This window comes from Pinus tabuliformis, chromosome J (assembly GCF_031772625.1).
Source record: "Pinus tabuliformis cultivar Carrire ecotype Pingquan chromosome J, CPIR1, whole genome shotgun sequence".
In the NCBI taxonomy this organism is placed as follows: domain Eukaryota; kingdom Viridiplantae; phylum Streptophyta; class Pinopsida; order Pinales; family Pinaceae; genus Pinus; species Pinus tabuliformis.
Window position 1 is genome coordinate 1,118,651,553 of NC_142295.1, and position 16,660 is coordinate 1,118,668,212.

General features: G+C 32.1%; 1 pseudogene; it reads left to right on the top strand.

Annotated features, from left to right (window-relative positions):
• LOC149230998 (guanosine nucleotide diphosphate dissociation inhibitor 1-like) overlaps positions 1 to 13,144 on the top strand; it is a 44,233-nt pseudogene extending 31,089 nt beyond the window's left edge.
• The last annotated feature ends 3,516 nt before the right edge of the window (positions 13,145 to 16,660 follow it).

The following is a 16,660-nucleotide window of genomic DNA, read 5'->3' on the forward strand; positions in this document are numbered from 1 at the left end:
GCACATTTAAGGTCGTTTAAAATAAATCCAATTTGTAATCTACTTGTATTTTATTTTGTTTTTTAATGAGTTGTAGACCCTATTCAGGAATCCCATATTTATACATTTTTTGGATATTTTTGTACTGTGGCTAGTGAAATGGAAGTTTATACCACTCTCAATAGCATTCTAGTTATCTACCGAATTTCACAATTATTTTCATTGTTATATCCAATGCTTCCTCCTCCTTGTAACCAATATTATATAAATGATCTTTATTTCAACTAGATTGTTCTTCCCCTACTAATATGAACACTTATGTCCCTATTCAATTTGTACTCTCTAAAGCGCATTGAAGTTCCTGTTACATCTAGTCAATAAAAGGATAGACATTCATTTTCTTCTCTATTTTTTTTTATCATTGATAACTAGGTTGATCATTGCTCCTATCTGCAAGGACCAGTCAAGGAAAACGAGTTCATATCACACAATCCATTGGTAATTTTCTTATGTTGTAATATTTTACTCAATTTTTTCTTTTATGTCGTCTTTTAGCAAGACTTGACAAGCTTGAATATGGTTGTGGAGTCATACATATTCATTTGTTTAAGTCATTCAATTTTTTTTTAAATCAATGTGCTCAATTTTAAGACAATTTTGTGCCATCATGTACAATTTTCCATAATTTCAAAACCTATAAGTTAATTTTTTGAAGCATTGTTTGAACTTTCAAGTATGATTGGAAGGGTTAGTTTGCAAACCTAATTTATAATTAGGATAGAAAGATCCAACATGAGTAATGTATTTCTATTTTAGTCGTTGTATTAAAATTCATGAAATATATCATCTCTCACATGATAGCTACATATGCTACTTCCAACTGTCAAGTATGGAAGATGGACCATATCAAAATAACTTTTCTTATCCAAGTAAAAGGCTATAAATTGACTTAAATGAAATTTGGGAGCTTTCTTTCTTTCCCTACATTTAACTCATAGAAGGTACCTTCTTTTTGTTTTCAAGGATGATAGACTTCACTCCATGCTCGTGTAATGCCATGCTTTCTAAAATGTGTGATTCACGAGATGTTGATTTAAAATTATCTGGTGATAGCTGAGAAATCGCAGGTTATTTAATTTTCCAATTATTACTATCCTGGATGCTTTTATTGTCATCAGATATTACTATAATATAATTGTATAGCTTTTATAAATATGGTAAACAAATTATGCTTTACATAAAACATAAAAATACCTTTGAATCCTTTCCAGCATAAAGTTTCTATTCCCTTTGCTGAGAACTTGGTGCATATTAAGCATGGAGGTATGTTTGAGCCATGAGCTTTTTCAGATCAGAATAAGGTTTTAAAGATTTCACGAACTTCATCTGCGTAGATCTGCACGACATTTATTGGAGAGGCGATTTGCATGGCATTGATCTAGAGAGGCAAGAGCCAAATTTCATGTGGCATTGGCAGAGGCTCGAGAGTTGACTTGTGTGTTGTCAGAGCGATCTCATGCATGTAGTATGTCGGCCCTTTGGGTGTGAGCCATGTCTTTTCGTGTGCACCAACTTATGATTGAGTGTGAGACAATATGAGCCAGCCTGTTGATGTTACATGTAGGTTGTGTGAACCTATGTGTTTGAAATAAAAAATGGGGCCACAGTTGGTGTAGGTCGAAATATCACCAAAGCTAGTAGTTAGGAGGAGCAATACAATCATATCTCTAGTCTCTTGTTGTGCATGCAACGTAGGAGCGATTATATTGAACCAGTATGGTGAATGGCTAACTTGCACGCTGGTGTGTTCAATGACTGGCCTGTGTGCTAGTGTGGTGAGTTGATCTGCATGTCGTGTGTTAACTAGTGCTGAGCTAAGGGACCAACACATCTATTGTTTAGTAAAACATGCACCAAAATGTGATTATCTTTTGTGTGATTGGAAAAACACATGAAAATTCTAGTCTTTCTTTGGGCAATGAAATGTATGGCAACATCAAAGGTTTCCATGCTCAAGATATTCATATTTTCAAATCAAGGAGAGGACTAAGAATAAAAACAACCCCGGATAGGCGAAGTTGTGTTAACGATTCTACATATCCAATGTTATAGTGAAGAATGTGAGTGTTGGTATTGCCTATTAAGCTTTATGGTGATCATCCAGATGATAGATATGATCCAAATCCTCTTCGAGATATACAAAGGATAACATTTAAGGGCATTATCAGTGATGAAATCAAAACCATAGGTTCCGTAGAAGGAATTCAAAATTCTCCCTTCAAATATATTTTCTTATCAATCGTTCAGTTTAATGTTACATCAGAGTCATTCTGGATCTTTTCATAACGTGGGAGGATTCTTGGAGTCAGTGTATCTTAACAAATGTACACAAATTCAACCTCAAATCCCTCATGATTCGCTAGTATGTTATCCTTCCTATGTTAGTAGAACATTTAAGGTTGTTTAAAATGAAGCCAATTTGTAATCTACATGTATTTGATTTTGTTATTTAATGAGTTGTAGACCCAATTCATGGATCCCATTATTTATACATTTTGCGGAGATTTTTATACTGTGGTCAATGAAATGGAATTTTATAACACTCTCAATAGTATTCTAGTTGTCTACTGACTTTCACAATTAATTTCATTGTTATATCCAATGCTCCCTTCTCCTTGTAACCAATATTGTATAAATGATCTTTATTTCAACTAGACTGTTCTTCCCCTACTAAGATGAACACTTATGCCCCTATTCAATTTGTACTATGTAAAGTGAATTGAATTTCATTGTTACATCTAGTCAATAAAAGGATAGACAGACATTTTCTTCTCTAAATTTTTTTATCAATGATAACTAGGTTGACCATTGCTCCTATCTGGAGGGACTAGTCAAGGAAATCAAGTTTATATCAGAAAATCCATTGGTAATTTTATTATGTTGGAATATTTTACTCAATTATTTCTTTTGTATCGTATTTTAGAAAGAGTTGACAAGCTTGAATATGGTTGTGGAATCATGCATATTCATTTGTTTAAGCCATTATTATTTTTTTCCAAATCAATGTGCTCGATTTTAAGACAGTTTTGTGCCATCGTGTACAATTTTCCATAACAAAACTTATAAGGTAATTTTTTAGAAAGCATTGTTTGAACTTTCAAGTATGATGAGAAGGGTTATTTTGCAAACCTAATTTATAGGTAGGATAGAAAGATCCAACAAGAGTAATATCTTTCAAGTTTAGTTGTTGTATTCCATTGCATAGAAAATTGCATGAAATATATCATCTCTCACATGATAGCTATGTATGCTACTTGAAACTATCAAGTATGGCAGATGCACCATATCAAAAGCACTTTCCTTCTCCAAGTTAAAGGTTATAAATGGACGTAAATGCTAATTGGCAACTTTCTTTCTTTCCTTACATTTAAATCATAAAGATACTTTCTTTTTGTTTTCAAGGATAATAGACTCCACTCCATGCTAGTGAAATGCCATGATTTCTAAAAGGTGTATAATTCACGAGATGATAATTTAAAATATTATTGTGATAGCTAAGAAAATTTTAGGTTATTTAAATATCCAGTTGCTACTATGCTTGATGCTTCTATTGTCATTAGATATTACTATAATATAATTGTATAACGTGTATAAATTTGGTAAATAAATTATGGCTTTACCTAAAACATAAAAATATCTTTGAATCCTTTCCAACATGAAGTTTCTATTCCCTTTTGTGAGAACTTGGGTGCCTATTAAGCATGGAGTTATGTTTGAGCCATGAGGTTCACTAGATCAAAAAAAACTTTTACATATTTCATGAACTTCATCTCAGTGTATATTCTTGTCCATATTTTAAGAGCCCATCTTATCTTGACTATATTTTAAGAATGTGAGTAGAAGTCCTCAGGAAGTCAAGATGCGACACAATCTCGTTGACAAACAGGAAAATGTTAATGTTTCATCACATGCAATGTATTGTGAAGGTTGTATTTATTGCACTAGAGCTTGGACCTAGTCTTGACTTGTATATATATATATTAAGAACACAAATAGACTTGGAAAGTCAAGACATGGTCCAGTGTGAATGTTGCATCACATGAAATGTATTTTTAAGGTCATATTTGTGGCATGGAGACCAGATAGTGTCTTCAAATGTCCCCATTCACATTCATGTTATTGAAAAAGTGGATTTAAAAAATACATGAGATTTACGTCAATTAATTTTTATATGGGGTTTAATTTTTATTGGTTAGAATTTTTGGGGTTCAAACTGTTGAGGAGGTGGACTAAAACCAATTAAATAAATGATATAGTGGATTGAAATAATACTTGAGGTTTACATCGATTAATTTTTACATGGGGTATTGTTTTTCAAACTGTTGAGGAGGTAGGCTGAAATTAATTACATAAATGAATTTGTAAATAATGGAGAAAGTATTTGTTAGGATTTTTTTATTTTATTTTTATTTGGGACTTAAATCTTATTTTATAGGAGTTTGTTTGATTTCCATAACTGAATGTAATCATGTAAATGCATGTATCTTTGATCGTTTAATCAATGAGGAATTGATAGTGTTATTTTGGAAACCTCCACATGTAGCTCGTCTCACTTGTGAGTTGTAGGTTCATTCATTAAGTTTTATATTCCATTTTCAAATTGGTATTAGAGTATGAATGGTTTCCGATCTGGGTGTAGAGCTGAAGAACCGACATTGACATATGAATGGTTTATGATTTGTCTATAGATGTAACTGATCTTTGTGTAGATATATGTGTGGCATTAATTTGGAGAGGCGATCTGCATGGAATTGATTTGGAGAGGCAAGAGATGACATGCGTGTGGCATTGAAAGAAGCTGGAGAGTCAACCTAAGAGACTACCTGCGTGTAATAAGTATGAGAGATCCTCTGCTTGTAGTATGTCGGCCATTTGGGTGTGAGCCATGTCTCATTGTGTGTACCAGCATATGAGCTAGTCTGGGATGGTGTGAACCAGCATGCTGATGTTGCATGTAGGTGGTGTGAGCCTACATGTTTGAAGTAAGAAAGGGGGCCACAGTCACAGTGAGGTAGAAATATCACCAAAGCTAGTAGTTTAAGAGGAGAGCTATGATCATATCTCTAGTCGCTTCTTGTGCATGCAACGGAGGAGATATTGTACTGAACCAGTGTGTTGAGTCGATAACCTGTGCACTGGTGTGTTGAGTGACTAACCTATGCACTAATGTGGTGAATTGACCTTCATGTGGTGCATTGACCAGTGATGAGTTAAAGGACCATCACATCAATCATTTAGTGAAACATGCGTCGAAGTGTGATTATCTGTTTTATGATTGGACAAACACATACAAGTTCTAGTCTTGCTTTGGGTAGTGAAATGTATGGCATCAAAGGTGTCCATGCTTAATATCTTCATATTTTCAACTCAAGGAGAGGCCTAGGAATAAAAACAAACCTGGACAGGGGAAATTATGCGAAGGATGTCAACATATCCAATGTTATAGTGAAGAATGTGAGCATTGGTATTGCCTATTACAATTTATGGTGATCATCCTTATGATATATATGATCCAAATGCTCTTCCAAATATATAAAGGATAACATTTAAGAGCATTTTCGGTGATGAAATCAAAATAGTAGGTTCTGTAGAAGAATTTAAAAATGATCTATTCAAATATATTTGCTTATCAATTATTTAGTTCAATGTTACATCAGAGCCTTTCTAGAATTGTTCATACATGGGAGGATTCTTGGAGTGAGTGTGTCCTAAACCATGCACACAAATTCAACCCCAAATCCCTCATGATTAGCTGGTATGTTATGCTTCTTATGTTAGTAGCACATTTAAGGTCGTTTAGAATAAAGCCAATTTGTAATCTACCTGTATTTGATTTTGTTCTTTAATGAGTTGTAGGCCCAATTTAGGAATCCCATTATTATACATCTTGTTGAGATTTTTGTATTGTTGCTAGTGAAAGGGAATTTTATACCACTCTCAATAGTATTAGTTCTTTACTATCTTTCAAAATTATTTTCATTGTTATATCCAATGCTTCCTCCTCCTTGTAACCAATATTGTATAAATGATCTTTATTTCAACTAGATTGTTCATCCCTTACTAAGATGAACACTTATGTCCCTATTCAATTTGTACTATGTAAAGTGCATTAAAGCTCCTGTTACATATCTTCTATCAAAGGATAGACATTCATTTTCTTCTCTAGAAATTTTGATCAATAATAACTAGGTTGATCATTGATCCTATCTAAATGGACTAGTCAAGGAAAATGACTTCATATCAGATAATCTATTAGCAATTTTATTATGTTGGATTCTTTTACTAAATTATTTCTTTTTTGTCATCTTTTAGCGAGAGTTGACAAGCTTGAATATGGTTGTGGAGTCATGCATACTCATTTGTTTAAGTTGTTCAATTTTTTTTTTCAAATCAATGTGCTCAATTTTAAGACAGTTTTGTGCCATGATGGACAATTTTTCATAATTTCAAAACCTATAAGGTAATTTTTTGAAGCACTGTTTGAAATTTCAAGTATGATGAGAAGGGTTAGTTTGCAAACCTAATTTATAGTTAGGATAGAAAGATCCAACAGGAGTAATATCTTTCAAGTTTAGTTGTTGTATTCCAATGCAGAGAAAATTACATGAAATATATCATCTCTCACATGATAGCTACGTATGTTACTTCCAACTGTCAAGTATGGAAGATGGACCATATCAAAAGAGTTTTTCTTCTCCAAGTAAAAGGCTGCAAATGGAATTAAATGTTGCTTGAGAGCTTTCTCTCTTTCCCTAAATTTAACTCATAGAAGATACCTTCTTTTTGTTTTCAAGGATGATAGACTTCACTCCATGCTCCTCTAATGCCATGCTTTCAGAAAGGTGTGTAATTCATGAGATGCTAATTTAAAATCATCTGGTGATAGCTGAACAATGGCAAGTTTTTTGAATTTCCAATTATTACTATCTTAGGTGCTTATATTTTCGTCATATATTACTATAATATAATTGTATAGCTTGTATGAATTTGGTAAACAAATTATGATTTACATAAAACATAAAAAGACCTTTGAATCCTTTCCAACATGAAGTTTCTATTCCCTTTGCTGAGAACTTGGGTGCCTATTAAGCATGGAGGTATGTTTGAGCGATGAGATTTACCATATCAAAATAAGGTTTTAAAAAATTCATGAACATCATCTACGTAGATCTGTGTGTTATTAATTGTATAGGTGATCTATGCGGCATTGATCTAGAGAGGCAAGAGTTGACTTTCATGTGGCATTGGTGGATGCTCGAGAGTCAACCTATGTGTAATAGATCTGAGCGATCTGCTGCATGTAGTGTGTCAGCCCTTTGCATGTGAGCCCTGTCTTGTTGTGTGCACCAACTTATGAGCTAGTGTGAGACGATGTGAGCCAGTGTATTGATGTTGCATGTAGGTTGTGTGAGCCTGTGTGTTTGAAGTAAAAAATGGGGTTGCAGTTGGTGTAGGCCAAAATATCACCAGAGCCAGTAGTTATGGGGAGATCTACGATCATATGAGCTCAGCTAACCTACACACTGGTGTGTTGAGTGACTAACATGCATGCTAGTGTGGTGAGCTGACCTGCATGTGGTGCATTGACTAGTGCTGAGCCAAGGGGCCAGGGCATCTATTGTTTAGTGAAACGTGTGCCAAAGTGTGATTATCTGTTGTGTGATTAGACAAACACATACAACTTCTAGTCTTGCTTTTGGCAATGAAATGTCTCATAGCGTCAAAGGTTTCCATGCTCAAGATCTTCATATTTTCAACTCAAGGAGAGGACTGAGAATAAAAGCAACCCCGTATAGGGGCAGTTATGTTAAGGATGTCTACATATCCAATGTTATATTGAATAATGTGAGCATTGGTATTGCATATTGGGCTTTATGGTGATCATCCTGATGATAGATATGATCCAAATCCTCTTCTAGATATACCAAGGATAACATTTAAGGGCATTGTCAGTGATGAAATCAAAGCCGTAGGTTCCGTAGAAGACATTCACAATTCTCCCTTCAAATATATTTTCTTAGCAATAATTCAGTTTAATGTTACATCCGAGCCTTTCTGGACCTTTTCATACATGGAAGGATTCTTGGAGTGAGTGTATCTTGAGCCATGTACACAAATTCAACCTCAGATCCCTCACAACCCACTAGTATGTTATCCTTCTTATGTTGGTAGCACATTTAAGTCTGTTTAAAATAAAGCCAATTTGAAATCTACCTTTATTTGATTTTGTTCTATAATGAATTGTAGACCCAATTCAAGAATCCCATTATTTATACATTTTGTGGAGATTTTTTTACTCTGGTCAGTGAAATGGAAGTTTATACCACTCTTAATAGTATTCTAGTTGTCTACCAACTTCCACAATTATTTTCATTGTTATATACAATGCTTCCTCCTCGTAACCAATATTGTATAAATGATCTTTATTTCAACTAGACTTTTCTTCCCCTACTAAGATGAACACTTATGTGCCTATTCAATTTGTACTCTGCAAAGTGAATTGAAGTTCATATTACATAAATTTAATAAAAGGATAGGCAGTCATTTTCTTCTCTAATTCTTTTTATCAATGATAACTATGTTGATCATTTCTCCAATATGTAGGGACTAGTCAAGGAAAATGAGTTCATATCAGAAAATCCATTGGTAATTTTCTTATGTTGGAATATTTTACTTAATTATTTCTTTGGGTATCATCTTTTAGCAAGAGTTTACAATCTTGAATATGGTTGTCGATTCATTCATATTCATTTTTTTAAGATGTTCATCTTTTTTTTCAAATCAATGTGCTCAATTTTAAGACAGTTTTGTGCCATCATGTACAATTTTCCATAATTTTAAAATTTATAAGGTAAGTTTTTTGAAGCATTGTTTGAACTTTCAAGTATGGTGAGAAGGTTTAGTTTTCAAACATAATTTATAGTTAGGATAGAAAGATCCAACAAGAGTAATATCTTTCAAGTTTAGTCGTTGTATTCCACTACATAGAAATTTGCATGAAAGATATCATATCTCACATGATAGCTACGTATGCTACTTGCAACTATCAAGTATGGAAAATGCACCATATCAAAAGCATTTTTCTTCTCCAAGTTAAATGCTATAAATGGAATTAAATTCTACTTGGAATATTTCTTTCTTTCCCTACATTTAACTCATAAAGATACCTTCTTTTTGTTTACAAGGATGATAGACTTCACTCCATGCTGGTGGAATGCCATTCTTTCTAAAAGTTGTATAACTCACAAGATGCTAATTTAAAATCTTTTCGTGATAACTAAGAAAATTTTAGAACTGAAGAAAAAATTGAAAAGAAGGAGAGTGCCTGAGCCCAAGCTATGGACTCTCTAAGTCCACAGCTTGGGCTTAGGCACTCTCCTTCTTTTCAATTTTTTTCTTCAGTTCAAAACAACAGTTACTTGCACTTTTTAACTCCTTAACAAGTTAAAAACTCTCAAAGAATTTCCAGCTGACTCATTCCCGTTTGGGTTGTTTTACCTTCTGAGGGGACTCAGAAATGATTCAACCCCATTAGTTTATGTTTATAGTTGAAAACAAAGACCAATGATGTGGTTTTTATGCTCAGGAAACTGATCAACTGAGGTTGTTTTCCTCTCTGAGGAGGCCTTGTTTTCAAAATTGATCAGTGAATCAGAATCATATAATCGAGATGGCAAAAGGGTGCATCCCTCAAGCAACATCTCAGAAACTCTATGATTAAAAATCATATGGTCATTTGAATGCCTAACAACATATAAAATGTAACTTTTTGTCTTTGCAATGAAAAGTTTGATTTTTTTCTCGAAATCATAATAATAATAATAATAATAATAAATAAATAAATAAATAAATTTTAGGTTGTTTAAATTTCTAGTTGCTACTATGCTGGATGCTTCTATTGTCATCAGATATTACTACAATATAATTGTATAGCATGTATAAATCTAGTAAATAAATTATGGCTTTACCTAAAACATAAAAATATCTTTCAATCCTTTCCAACATGAAGTTTCTATTCCTTTTGGTGAGAACTTGGGTGCCTATTAAGCATGGAGTTATGTTTGAGCCATGAGCTTCACTAGATCAAAATAAAGTTTTACATATTTCATGAACTTCATCATAGTTTATATTCTTGTCCAGTATATTTACCAAATTCACTCTACTTGTAGCTACTTAAAATTGCAAGGACTAGATTTGGTCACTATTATCTTTCCTTTAGGCACCTATTGAATGTTGGATGAGCATTGTCTGATATGATAGTGAGTGATTTTGGTAGCAACTAAGGATACATATTACATTAGATAGAGATGGTTCTTCTACAATGCAAGACACTATATTGATCCTTATGTTTGGGCATAGGTTAAATATCTTTTGTTGTTCACCAAGCCAATTTATAACATGATTGTCTTTGCAAATTTAGATCAACAATGGTTAGGTAAGTTTATAAACAGATGGACGCCATGCTAGGTCATCTTAAGGAAATTGTTGAGCCTAGATATGTAAAATTGTGTGACTATATTCTACAGAGAGGTGGAACAATGGTGGGTGAAGAAAAATTTCCACTTGATGCCTTAGCATATGTCCTTACACCAAAATTATTTGCTACGTCATGGTTGGAAAAATTGTGGGGTGAAGAGAAAACCACACATGGATCCAAAGATTGAAAGTGGTTACATGTAAGAAGTAGAAAAGATTGTCCCTAATGAGGAGTGTGATACCATACAAAAACGATTGAGCAAATTCATCAATATTGAAAGACTATCATTGTGCCAATTAAACTGGATATTTGAAGAAGATGACTTCTATTTTATGGTGCAACATGTATGGTGGTTTTCCCCTACAATTGTAGTGTTTAGTGAAATGGGTGGTTTGATAGGATGTGAATACTTGAGAAAGTTTACCAGGTACATAATCCCATTGTAGCAGAAAAGGCTAAGGTGAAGAATTAATCTAAGAACAATTAGTATTTGTATAATGGACAACTCCTAAATATGTTTAAGTTTTATGTTTTGCAAATTTAAGTTTATATTGGGCCAATATGAAATAATTTATGGTACTAGGGCTATAGTGTGTTTGAGGAAGACTTTAAAGGTTAGGTGGGATTTAGATAGACCCCCTTCTTATTTTGTTTTCTTTACATTTTCCAGACTCAAAAAAAAAAAAAAACAAAAATGATTTTATTAACTCATTGTTTAGTTTGGCTACAACTTTCCTTTAATTTAATCATTACCAATTTGGGTTTAAAAGAAAAAAATATTCTAGTGACCTAGTTAATGTTTGTGCATCTTATTTAACCCTAATATGGGCATCAAAAATGTGTTTCTACATCTAATGCAAGTGAGATGGAGGGAAAACTCGGAAATGAAATCTTTCAAGTGGTAATATAAATATATGAGTAAGCAAATCTCTAAAATTCCATCTTATTGGCAAATGAGATTTCAAGTTTTCTTCATCTTGGAGAGATACATATGCTTTTTGATTTTTGACCTTTTGATTTCCCATTAGATGTCACAGGTGAGTTGGATGTAAACTGATTACTTAGAGAACTAGTTGTCCCACTGAAATATTATTTCCCATAGGTAATAATATAAGTATTTTACAAACTTTTAGGTTGGTTCATTCTGTAATTGCTTGAATGATTCTATTTAACCATTTCAACATTTTTAAGAAATACAGAAACCACATTTTTCATTCCCACTAAATGAATTATTTTGATTTTATAATTTGTTTATAAAATTATTTTGTAAATGCACACGTGACATTTGATGAAGAAGGTAAAGTGATTGGGGTGACATCAAAAGGTGAAACTTCCAGATGTAAAAAAAATTGTTTATGATACGTCATATCTACCTAACAAGGTAATTTTACTTGAATGATCTGAAAATTAAAGGAAATTTTATTATAACATACTTATATAATATTCCTATGTCATGCTACATAACATGTTTTCTTGAGTCAGATTAAGAAGATAGGTAAGATTTCTCGAGAAATTGTATCATGATCCACCCCATTTACACTTGATCATTTTTGTGTTATATTTTTATTATAGCATTGTTTAGAATGTTCCTATGTTATGCTAACTAACATGTTTTTTAAGTCCGGTTAAGAAGATAGGTAAGGTTTCTCAAGCATTTTTCATCATGATCCACCCCCTTCCGAATACAATTGATTCACAAACACTGTAGATTATTTTGTCTCAAAAGAAACTTGGACACAAACATGATATGTATATCCTCCGATATCATATTGTCTTTTCAAAAATAATATTTTTTTCCTTGTGCTTTTATGCATGAATAGGAGGAATTCATATTTTTCCCTCATTACAAACCATAGTTTCTTAATAACAATATTTTTCCATGGAAATTTATGAATGATATACATGTAAATGCATCCATGTAGATTTATGATTGTAGATTACATGATTTTATAATACCCTCTACTTTGTAATTTACACGACTTTTCTTCACCTTTCATTTTGTAGGTATGTATTTTGTTGTTCCCATTCACAAAATATTTCTCTCAAAGAAAAATACATTTCATTTGTCTCAACAAAAGCATAGACTGACCAACCTGAGAAAGAATTGCAACCAGGATTAAATTTGCTTGGAGAAGTTGATGAGATGTTTTTTTGACACTTATGATATATATGAACCTATTAATGAACCATCTCTTGACAATTGCTTCATATCAAAAGTAAATGGTCTTCTCATATTTTCTTTTATTTTTTCATTTATGAATGGATAACTTTCTATTATGAAGTTTAGGAAGGTACCATAATGTAGAGATTTGTTTCTTGCAGAGTTATGATGCAATTACACATTTTGAGACAACAGTTCAATATGTTCTTGTTATGTACACAAAAATCAGAGGAAAGGTAGAATTACAAACTTACTATTTATTTACACTTGATCGCTTTTTATTTTATGTTTCTGATCACTTTTTATTTTATGTTTCTCCAGGTTTATTTTAGTTGTTTCCCTTAACAATCTTGATTTTGTGCCTACCCTTAATTCATATTCTTTGCTTTTTTCCTATATCTCGCTTGTTTTTGCAAGTATTTGATCTAACTGTTGATATCAATGCTACAAATATTGCAGATGAATAATTTCTATTTTTTAAGGCTTGATTGTCTTTGACAGTAATGCCAGGTTGCATCCATCTTCTAGGTATGGTCAAAGGAGACCTCATATATCACTGTAAGCTTTCTTTGAATTTGTGACACTTATTTCTGTATCAAAATACTGAAATTCATTCATAATTAGTTACCCAAACACCTAGCAAGTGTTACAATCCAATTGATTCTTTTTATCAGTATATGTCAACAATCTCTTTTGATATTTAATCGACCTGTTTTTCTTGTAGTAATTTATATTGTAAAAGAAATATTCAATGTACGCAAAGTTTGAATTTCTATATATGGGTGCATAGTGTATATAGCTACAGATAAGTAAATATGCATGTCCAACAAGATCAATGATTCATAGAACATTATTGTAGTGATTTGTTTAAGATGACATGTTCTTATCATTTTCATATTCTTGATGTCACATTGTGATTTGCAATTTCATGAAGAGTGAACATAGTTTAAGTATCTATCTATCTATCTAAGTATATATATATATAGATATATATATATATATATATATATATATATATATATATATATATATATATATATATATATATATATATATATATATATATATATATATACTTAAACCATGTTCACTCTTCATGAAATTGAAAAGTTTATTACCTATTGATTGGTAATGGAATCATTCCTGTATTGTCTATTCTTTGGTTCCTTTCCATGTTTTGGGTATTCTATTGGTTGTTTCTTTCTATTCCATGTAAGGTTGAATACTAAGTCAATGTGTTCATTTCTGTGGTGACATTTTATTTATTTGTTTATATAGGTCATATGGCCACATTCTTTCCAATATCACCCAAATGAAGAAAAGTTGTTCAAGTTTCTTGCTGTTCTGGGGAAAAATGGAATTGATATTGCTAATGTTGAGGTATATGTTGTATAAATCCTTTATAGTCTACTTTAGTTCATATTCTAGTGTTCATCCTCTTTCATGTATTATATTTTTCATTGTATCTTCATTCATTTTCAGAAGATGAACTCAGTATTGATGGTAAGAAGCATGAATTGAAGCAGAGGAGAACAATAACAATGGAGTAACAAATGCAGAAAGAGAGAGAGAGAGGAAAATTGTCTAATGATACCCTTAAAGCCAATATCCCGCATGTGACACACACATACAGATTGATGGTTAATTTTTTAGAGTTGGGGAATTAATCTAAATTTCCTTGGCAACATAATGATAATGTTTTGAAGTGATGAAAAAATATTTCATGTGTAAATTGTAGTCCAACCAATATTAAGTTAGAAACTCATATTGTAATACTTGACATATCATATAATTTAATTTGTGTGGTTGAAATTATTTATAGTTTTACTTGATATTATTTAGTATTTTAATTAACATATGTAACTTTTCATTTTCATATTAGATGAAAATGCACATTGTATGACATTTTTTTCTTAATTTAGTCGAAAAATCGTACTAATTAATTATGTTGTTTAATAATGAATACAAAAAATCAATCTAAAACTTTGAAATCAATAGTTTATATTTATTGATGATGAACACAAATAAAATGAATATAGAACAACTAAATTAGTCATTTATAATGATTATTAATTAAATTAAAGGAAATGAATATAATCTACTAAATCAATTACTTATATGTTGAATATGAAACTACCAAAAACAAAATGACTACTGTAAATGATAAATTTGTGATTATAAATGAAGGCTTAATTTTGCATATATACAACTATTAGTAGCTAATTTATAGTATCTTATAACATGACTAAAATTTGATCATATTTTTTTGGTCGCTAATTGGTTTCAAACGATAACTAAAATTTGCATATATATGACTATTAGTAGCTAATTTATAGTATCTTATAATATGACCAATATTTTAGTCATGTTTCTTTTGTCATTAATTGGTTTTCTCGAGTGATCATATAGTAATATATTTTGTCGTGTATTTGGCCATTAATTGTGGCAAATAATGACTAAATCATTAACTAAACTAATGACCAAATTGATGACTAAATATACTATTAGATGATAAAATTAAGACAACCAATTAATGATTAAGCTAAATATGAGTAAAATTTGGTCGCATTATACGATACTGTAAATTAGCCACTGTTGGTCATTGACTGAAAAATGGTCATTTATATGAAATTTTTAGTTGTCTTTTTAGTAACTAATTAGTCATTTTGAAATAGAGACAACCATGATTTACTGTGTATCCCACCACACTTAGATTCGAGGCCATTCAACAATCCAACTCAACCAAATAAAATAGAACCCACCACACCATGGTTATCCGGAAATGGCAAGGAAACACTAAAGAACAATATCACACCTAGCAAAGTCCATGCCAATGACAATAAGAGAACCAAGAACACACATGCATAGACCATGCATGTCACATCTAGCAAGGAAATCACACATGCAAATCAATACCTGCAAGTAATCTCATTGTAGCTGCTTAATCCTAGTCTTCCTTGCTTGATCTTTTCTTCCATTTTCCTTCTTTGTCCTTCCTTTACTTTTCCTTGATCCAATTCTAGAATGATCCACGAATTCTCTAAGTGTGAGAGAGAGATATTAGAAAGAGAGGGCTCCAAAACTGAACTAACAAAAAGGTGTACTGAAAAATCTACCAATTGATCCTCATAAGCCTTTTCATAAATGAGGCCTCTAATTTATTCAATTTTCCATTATTTTCCTTCATTTTCCTTCCCACACGCAACCTGTGAACTCTCACCTTCCTTTTCTCCTAATTTCTATTGTTTTCAATTAAAATTCCAACTAATTCCTCTTGCCTTTACAAGGCATTTGCCAATGCTTTTTCCAATTTCCTTAGCCATAATAAACCAAATGAACACCCCCACTAGGATGTTTTTCCCAACATTCAGCTTGAAATATGTGTCCCATGACCTTGGTCTCATATTTTGTTTTTGCATGGATTTTTTATCAGGGTTGTTACAAAACCTTCCCCCTTGGGGGAACACATTTGTCAGTGTTCAATGAAAACTATAACCAACAAGTCTATTGAAAAATCAAAACATACTGCTCATGGAGCTTTATAACAGATCTTGTTGCAATATTTACAATCATCAACCTGCTGAGAACATGACAATCATACCGTTTATTGGAGCTTTATAAACCAACTCATTACGATATTCACAATAGCAACCACATATATGCTCATGCACATTTGCTTCAACTGGAAAATAACCATAATGTCTATGGAGCTTTATAAATACAACTCGATACAATGTTTACAAAAATATACACATATACACGTATACACATTTTCTCTAAGCAATAAATAAAAGGATACAATTCCCATATCTACAAAAAGGGAATCCAGAGGCTCACACCTCCACCCTCAAAAGTAGTACTAGGATTAACCTCCTTCCTGGGATGTCCAGAATCCATTACCAAATTCCATGTCTGTGCCCCATGTCTAACACTACAATCTTGCACCATTGTCCTCTCAGTGAATAATTACTGACTCATTGTTC